The sequence below is a fragment of the Canis lupus genome, chromosome 2, assembly GCF_048164855.1.
Source record: "Canis lupus baileyi chromosome 2, mCanLup2.hap1, whole genome shotgun sequence".
Taxonomy (NCBI): domain Eukaryota; kingdom Metazoa; phylum Chordata; class Mammalia; order Carnivora; family Canidae; genus Canis; species Canis lupus.
In genome coordinates, this window is record NC_132839.1 from 22,645,274 (window position 1) to 22,653,727 (window position 8,454).

General features: G+C 36.8%; 1 pseudogene; it reads left to right on the plus strand.

The window, feature by feature from the left end:
* The first annotated feature begins 770 nt into the window (after positions 1–770).
* LOC140610979 (selenoprotein K-like) lies at positions 771–8,106 on the plus strand (annotated as a pseudogene).
* The last annotated feature ends 348 nt before the right edge of the window (positions 8,107–8,454 follow it).

Sequence of the window (8,454 nt, forward strand, 5' to 3'; positions counted from 1 at the left end):
AAAGGAGCAAAGAAAGACAACTAACTGAAAGCAGAGAACCTGTGAGGAAGAAGAACTCAGATTAGTTAGTTACAGATTAACTGAGTTAGTTTGCCAAGGCAAATAGGCAACTGGCACTATAACTGGAGTTGGTTTCTACAACCACTGGTCAGGTGTAGGAAAGCCAGGTAGATTCACCAAGTATTCCACTGTGATGTAAAACATTCTCCATTATTTACACTTTTTCATGCTCTCCATGTGTCTCCAAGAGGAAACCATGTGCTCCAATAAAAAAGACTTATGAGGGAGTTCTAGTGGTATCCAAACCAATAGAAGTTAAAGATATAAAACATCTTTTAGATATCAAAAGACAAATAGTACTTTAGCTGTTCTGTATATGTGAGAATAAAATATCCAAATAAGCCATAGCTTTTTTGCTTAAGTTTTCCAAGGGAGGAACCACTAGGTGACAGTGTAACTTTAGTACAAAATGAACACACATTTTCTGAGTTCACATTAACCCTAGCATTTGAAAATTTAGCATTTAGGCTTCAGCTACGTTATTTTTGGAGACAACAAAAATTACTACTTAAAGAGTTGCTTCTAGGTTTAAAAAATAAGATTAAAAGCTTAAAATATTTTCTACAATTCCAGCTGACTCAAATTTCTGACTTAATAGGAGGACAGGATTTTTAGTAAGAAATGATTTAAAGATTGTGACCTCCTTTGGGTGTTCTAGAAGATTCTTATGGGAGGTGGGTGCACTGCAGCATCTTTCTTTTTAATCCGAGATGTCCATTCCCCTGTTCTGCCTTCCAAGAAAGTATAACCCAGAGAGGCAACAAGTTGAAAGAAATAAGGTATCTTAGGGAGACTCCTGCCCAAAAATTTGCTTCCTGGTGTAACATGTGGACTCTGGATAATCTGAGAGCAATGACACAAGTCTGTCATTTTTAGGCTCTAATGAACCTGAGGATAGTAGATATTGTACATTTTTTTTTTTTTATTCAACTTCAAGTGTTTTCCCCTTCCTTCTGTTAACATCTTGATTTCCTTATATGAGGGCATTTCTCCACTGGCTGTAGATTTGATAGCAGGAGTGTCTATCTACCCAGCCCCTCTCATGGCCACGGTATAATGAGAAAGGCAGATATATGACTAAAGTTCTGCTAGTTGGGAGGTTTGATTTCTCAATAGATGCCAAAGTTATAGGGATAGTTAAAAGTCAGTCAGCTTTATGTAGGCCGAAGTGTCCCTCTCTCTCTCAGACTCTGTGAATTGCTTAAATCTTTCAAATAAGCTTTATTTTTTCCCCTAGGAAGGCAGTCAAATTTGTTGCCCATAATCAAGAATCCTGACTCACTAGGTCTTCAGAAAGTGACTTATAATTGTGTTTAAAGGTAAGCAAATTCCCTAAAATAGACTGTACTCTACTACAAATGGCTCTATAAAGAATTATGTCCATAAAGACCAGGGTAGGAATAAAGAGAATTGGAGTATAAAAGTAAAGACTGCTTCTTAGAAATATAGACATTTAGAAAGTAAATAAATGACCTCAACAATAGTCTGACCCATGGCATGGCATGGAATAAAGGCAGGAGTGATACAAGAGTCAAAGCTGAGTATAGAGTAATAGAAAAATATGTTGTAGTAACTAGGTTCTAAGATATTTCAGCCTAAAAAGGAAAACATAAGGCTTATATCAAAATATGAATAAGTACATGAAACCATTATGTTATTCAAAAATGTTTACTAAAGATCTAGCACATGTCTAATACCATGAACTTGCCTTTTTCCTCCCTTAAAAACAGAAGAAAAGGTTAGAAATAAGAAATCACATCCGAAAAAGATATTCTATTTGGAAAGAATTATTTAAGGGCAGAAGGTGGTTGAAATTTCCTATGGAAAACATACGGAAGAATGTTTTTTTCACTCTAGAATGGTTTCATTGAAAACCTAAATTAGGAAAATATGGGTGTTCTGATTTCTGTGTAAAAAGCAAGTATTGTTATAATAAAATTATTTCAAAGGAACCCCCACTGCATAGAATGTTGCCACTTAGCATGTCATCAGAGGAACATCATCACTATCATGGACCTTGTTAGAAATGCAGAATCTCAGGCCTTACTCTGATCTAGTGACTCAGAATCCACTTTTTAGCACTATTACCAATTGATTTGTATAAGAACTTATTATATAGAGCACAGAGCAAATATTTTATTAAGTCCAAATCTCCTGGTTTCTAAGCTACTTTTTACAAGTCAACAAGGCATCTTTAGAACATGAATTACCTAGTTCACTAACATTTGCTTAATTTAGTGACATTCTAGGCTAAAATAACTAATTTTACTGACAAATTATATTCCAGGTTGAAATGATGTGATCATTTGGTTTCATTTTTAGACTCAAATCTAGAAATTAAAATAATTTTAGTGAAGTTAACATTCTAATTTATGTGGTTATGGTATAGAAAGTTAGAATAAAAACTAGAATGCCTTAATTTTAAACAAGAGTTGTATTTAGCCACAAGAAGAAACGAACTAGGGGTGGTGGAAGGGGAGGAGGGCGGGGGGTGGGGGTGAATGGGTGACGGGCACTGAGGGGGGCACTTGATGGAATGAGCTCCTGGGTGTTATTCTGTATGTTGGTAAATTGAACACCAATAAAAAATAAATTTATTATAAAAAAAAAAGAAGTGAGTCCCCTATACTAATAGAGGGAAAGACTTTACCATACTTTTAATAATTTCAGCTCAGAACATTTAACAGATGTGCTAAATATATATGGGGCATACATATATACATATGTTAGGTAGATAGTGAGACATGAATGAAGAGGGATGAAACAGATGTCGGGCACACCCTGGGAGCCACCTCCCTACCCCCATGGTTAATAGCCTCACCTTCAAAGCCACCTCTAAAGGCTTAACAGGAAAGGCCAAGCCACAAAGGTGGCTCGAAAGCCACAAGGGGACTTCCAAGAGCAGAGTAACACAAAAGTACAACTTGCCCTTAGGGTACCTTAAAGTCACAACAAAGCCCATTAAAAAGCCCATAAATATGTAATATATAAATAAATACAATTTTAACAAAATACATCATTGGTAGGCACATATGCAGAAGTAAAAATGTTATATAACCACTAGCTATCCATCAAAAACGTCAATCAAAGCAAAATTTACACGTACACAGAGCAGGCTTAAAAAAAAACACACAGCTAGAGTTTCTTGGTGCCATTGCCTCTCTTGCTCCAACAGTGGCCCACTTTCTCTCTTGAAAGTGTTCAGTACTTATCTACTCAATAAACTCTATCTTCCAAAAAATAAAAAATAAAAAAAAAATAAACTCTATCTTCCATTTTGGTCTCGGGTCTCCGATTCTTTGGTGCATCTGGGACAAAAATTGAGCAACTCAGTAACACTTATCAATTTATTTATCTCCAGAATCCAAAATACATGCCCTTGTCTAGTCCCCTCCTACATTGTACATACAATGCAATAGAATATGGTGGAAGTGATGAACTTCCAAGACTAGTTATAAAAAACATACCTCCACCATGCTCCCCGGAACACTTGCTTTCAGGAAGCCATCCATCATGGTGTGAGAACACTCAAACAGCCCAGTGGAGAGGCCTCCTGTTAGCAGCCACCACCAACTTTCCAGCCATTTGAGAGCCATCTTAGAAGATCCATGGAGAGTGTAAACAGAATTTATTATTTTCCCTGAAGTAATTTATTACCTAGCAACAATTAATGCTAGATATAAAGATGTAACTGATCTGAGATTGGTATTGCATTATATCATATAAATTCACCCTACAATGTAAGTTTTAAAATGATCATCTGTAGTAAGTTTTTAGGGGTCATCTAATGTAGCACCTTATTTTCAGCAAGACATCACTCAAGCCATTCAAGATAAATTGAAACCCTTTGTCTAAAGGGTTAGGAAGATATTTTCTAAAAGCTGATGTGATGATCAAGGAAAAGAAAAGCATTTGGTCTGCCATATAAGTGTGCTAGTAAAATACAGAAATAATAATTATCATTATTTTTTAAGATTTAATTTATTTGACAGAGAGAGCACAAGCCAGGGGAGTGGCAGGAGGAAGATGGAGAAGGAGAAGCAGGCTTCTTGCTGTGCAGAGAGCCTGATGTGGGGCTTGAACCCAGGACCTTGGGATCATCATGAAGGCAGACACTTAACCAACTGAGCCACCCGGGTGCCCTTGGAAACAATTATTGTTTATGTAAAACCTTAAAATCTTGAGGGCAAAAACACGAATGCAGGCTCAAATTCATTCCTATTTCATTTTATTTTTTTCAGGTGACGTCTTTTAACAAACTGCATACGTGTTGACCTATTTTTCTCAACATAGTTTTATGCATATAAATAATCATTAAATAAGGAAAAACATGCTCCTAATAAAATAAAGAGCTGTTCAAGGTTGACCCAAATCAAAGTAAGAGAGTATATATGTAGTCTTATGATTCGTGGTTTGTACGCTAACTAAATCATATGCTTCTGCAGCCAGAATTCTGTCCTATGGTGTTGCTTGCAAGGTGTGGGAAGCGGCCTTCTGTTGAGTGCGAGAATTCAGTAATTCACTCATCTTGACAAAAGTTGCAGCCAGATAAGCCTCACCTCACTCCCTCAAGGTGAATAAGACAGAGTCAAAATCTGCTGGAGTTACTCTAACAGAGTAATTCTACAAGATCAGTACAAATTGTTGACAACCTCACAGAACATGCAGGCATTATCACAATATAAGGAAGAAAATCATCAGGAAAGGTCAGTAACAAAAATAGCCAGAACTGTGTAAGTACAGTTCAAGTGTGAGATTTGAGTCCTTGTAGATTGATAATGAATAATAGCAACAATTAATAATAAAGATCTTCACATTAGGAAGAGTCATTTCTCACCAACCAGTGTGGGATTAGATGAGAATAGAATTCACAGAAGATGAATAGAAGCTATAAAAAAGGGAAAGGAAAGGAGTCTGGGCAGGAACAGAGGCAATTTTCTTAGTCATATTTGACAAAAGTTTCATCAGTTCTTAGTAAAGATCAATAAGAAGTTAAAACCAGAACTCTGCTATTTTTTATTTATAGTTTACAGATATAACTTGTTCAAGTTAAGGGCATAATAAACTACATAGATATCATTCCAATTGGTCATGGTCAGTGTATTGATTCTTAATGCCTTTGTTATCTTACATAAGGTTCAAGCTTAAGACCCCCTTTACTTGGAAGGCAATATATTGTGAAGTTTTGGTACTCAGAGAGTCCATAGGAGTGCAGCCTATATTTTCATGCATGTCTGCCTACCTGGGCAATAAATATCACATAGAAACAATGAACAATATTGGCTCAAAAAATTGCATCTGTCCAGATTATATAGTTACATGTTTTGTTATGTTTGAATTGAACACCTGAGGGAAAGGACAAAATTTAGATGCTTAATTGTCTGGGTTTAATTATTTTCTGAATTTGCTATGCAATTTTCCCTTTGTCTGAAAGGCCAATGTACCAATTTTAAGGAATCAGAGACTGCAGTTAGCTGTAGGTATATACCATCTTAGAAATATATGCTACTGCCATCAGGATATTACTGCCCTTTAGAGTGGGGCTCACAGTAGTTTGTTCCTTTCTGTAAGCTTAGGAGAAAATTTGATTCTGGGAATTTGGTCTTTCAGGAAAGGTAGCGGCCATCTTTAGGGAATTGCCAGAGGAAAGGCTCATTTTTCATATCTACATCATATTTATGATTGTGATCCTTCTTTTTCAAGGACATCACTTTCCAGTCAGAGAAATGAGCCTTCTTCATCCCCCAAGGCCATTCAGTAATGATCTTCCTCATCTATTTTTACTGAAGCTACAGTTTATGGTACAAGAGTTGAGAAGCTGCGTTCTTTTTTCTGGTTCTGTGGAATATTCTCCACGTATCCTTGTGGCATTTTTTTTTTTTCCTTCCTATCTGTTTTCTCAAATGCAGAGACATTTTCATTCTTTTTTCTCTTCTCAGTAGGATATAGATGAAAAAGATCTGTGAGCTTCTTGGGAAAACACATCACATAAATGCTAGATAATATTTTATTCTTTACTATGTTAATTCTAGTGTAAGGGGGAAATCGAGGGATGTGGGCAAATAAGGTGGCTTCAGGAAAGTGTGGTAAATGTTTTAGAAGGATAAACTGCTCAGTCTTGATTTTTAGGACATTAACAGGAATAAATAGAAATACTCAGCAGAACTGTTTGCTGGGTATATACTACAGTCAATATAGTTGAGCTCAGAAATCTAGAGACAGAGGAAAGCTATAAACCTCAGAATGAAAAATGTTGGAATAAAGTGATGGTAGAAAGAACAAAAGGAGAAAGTAGATTTTCAAGACCTAAGGGGAACTTAAAATATTTACATTTTATCTTGATTTCAGCAAAATCAGATTCTCACTCTTAACTGTGTATGCAGCAAAGGTTTTGGCAAAGAGCTCAGGAGGCAGCAGTTGCCTGTTCCTTTTTTGTCTCATCTATTGGAATGAGATTTTCAAGGTCTGCTTTCATGTGGTTCTGAGAAGGATTTTATTGTTACTTCCATTGTGTATGTTAAATCTATTTTTTCCTTTTTGATTCAATGTCTATAGTTCAGGTTCATACCTCCTCAAAATTTGTATCACTTAATTCAGCATTCTTCCCAAGCCAATTGTGAGCAAAATAGTCTCAATATCATGGCTTTTCCACTCAGATCTTTTAGAGATTCCTCATTTTTACAAAACCAAGTAGAAATGTCTTGTTTGGGCACCCAAGGTCCACCACAGTTTGTTTCTAACCTACCTCTTTCCATCTCCCACATTTTTTTAATAGCAGATCTAAAGTCTGGGTTGTTCCCCATGCCCTGAATAGGCTAGCACTTTATTTACTCTGAACTTCACATATACTTTTCTCTTAGGCCAGCATGTTTCTCTTATCCTATTAAAAACAAAATTCTGAGGACTCCTGGGTGGTTCAGTCAGTTAAGTATCTGACTCTTGATTTAGGCTCAGGTCATGATCTCAGCGTTGTGAGATTGATTCCTGTGTGGGGCTCTGTGCCTGGCATGGAGCTTACCTAAGATTCTCTCTCTCCTTCTCCCTCTGCCCCTCCCCACGCCCCACCTCCACCTCATTCATGTGTGCATTCTCTCTCAAAAAAATTTTTTTTCTGAAAACCCACCTGTGAAATTTCATAACATGTCCCAATTTCTGTCTCTACAATAATTTCCCTGATCCCCCCATTTGAAAATAAGTCCATCTATATGACATCAGCTTGCAACATTTATATGTCCTGTTCACATAACTACATAATTATAATTCATTCACTTATTATCTTTCCCCATTCATCATTTACTGAACTGATACTGTGCACCAGGGTTGAGTTGGGGATACAAAGATATAAAACCTAATAGTCATTCTTCTTAACTTATAGACCGTTGAAGAACACAAATGTGTAAGCAAACAATTGAAGTATACTGTGAAAATTGCTGCAAAGAAGCAACATGTCACATCCAATATGAGCAGAATAGAGGAATGTGTAGGACTATTGAAAGAAGTAGCCATGGAATCTAATGAGAACGTAATATTAAAACAATATTAATAGTAAAATGAAGTGGCATTCTAGCCATTTTAGGTGCAGTAAAATTCCCTGAAGTACAATCATCATCACCACTTTCAGATGAAGAAACTGAGGCTCAGAAAACAGTTACCATTTAGCCCAGTCCACATAACTGGTAATTAGTATATCCAGGTTAACTAGCTCTTTTGAGAGAAAAGCGTCAGGAATCCAAACCAGATAGGGTGGCTCTGTCACTCTGGAGGCAGGAACAAGAGGCAAGATAGTTTACGTCTTGAATGGACAAGCGCTGGACAGTTAGAGTCAGTCTCCAGAGAGCTTATCTTTAATAACAGATTTCTTCTGAGGAGTAGCTGAGTTCATGGTTTTGTTTTTCAAGATGCTGATTCACCAAGATGTGAAAACTCCTCCGATTCTAGATACGATGATGGAAGAGGGCCACCAGGAAACACCCCAGAAGAATGGGTCAAATTAATCATCTGTAGGGCATTAGTCTTCCTCCAAAGACTGGTGGATGAGGAAGGTAAATTTCTTTTCTAAGAAGCAGACAACTGGACATTGTGCACTCATAGCAGAAGGAAACCATCAAGAAGTAGAGGACTGACCATGCTGGACAAGTGATTGAATGTGTACACCTCAACAAGGATTGCTCTGTGTCCTCACAGATGAGTGAGGTCGTGCCGGGACTTCCTTCCCCAGGGATCTGGCCTAACTGACATGCAGTTTTGTAAATGCACCTTTGTCTCATTATCTTTTTGTATAGTTTGTGAAAGTATTAACATAGTTTTATAAAGTAAATATTTTTAGGCTACAAAACTTGACCGGCCACCTTTGTATCATTAAAAAAACCTCCAAAAAAACAAAAAAAAACAAAA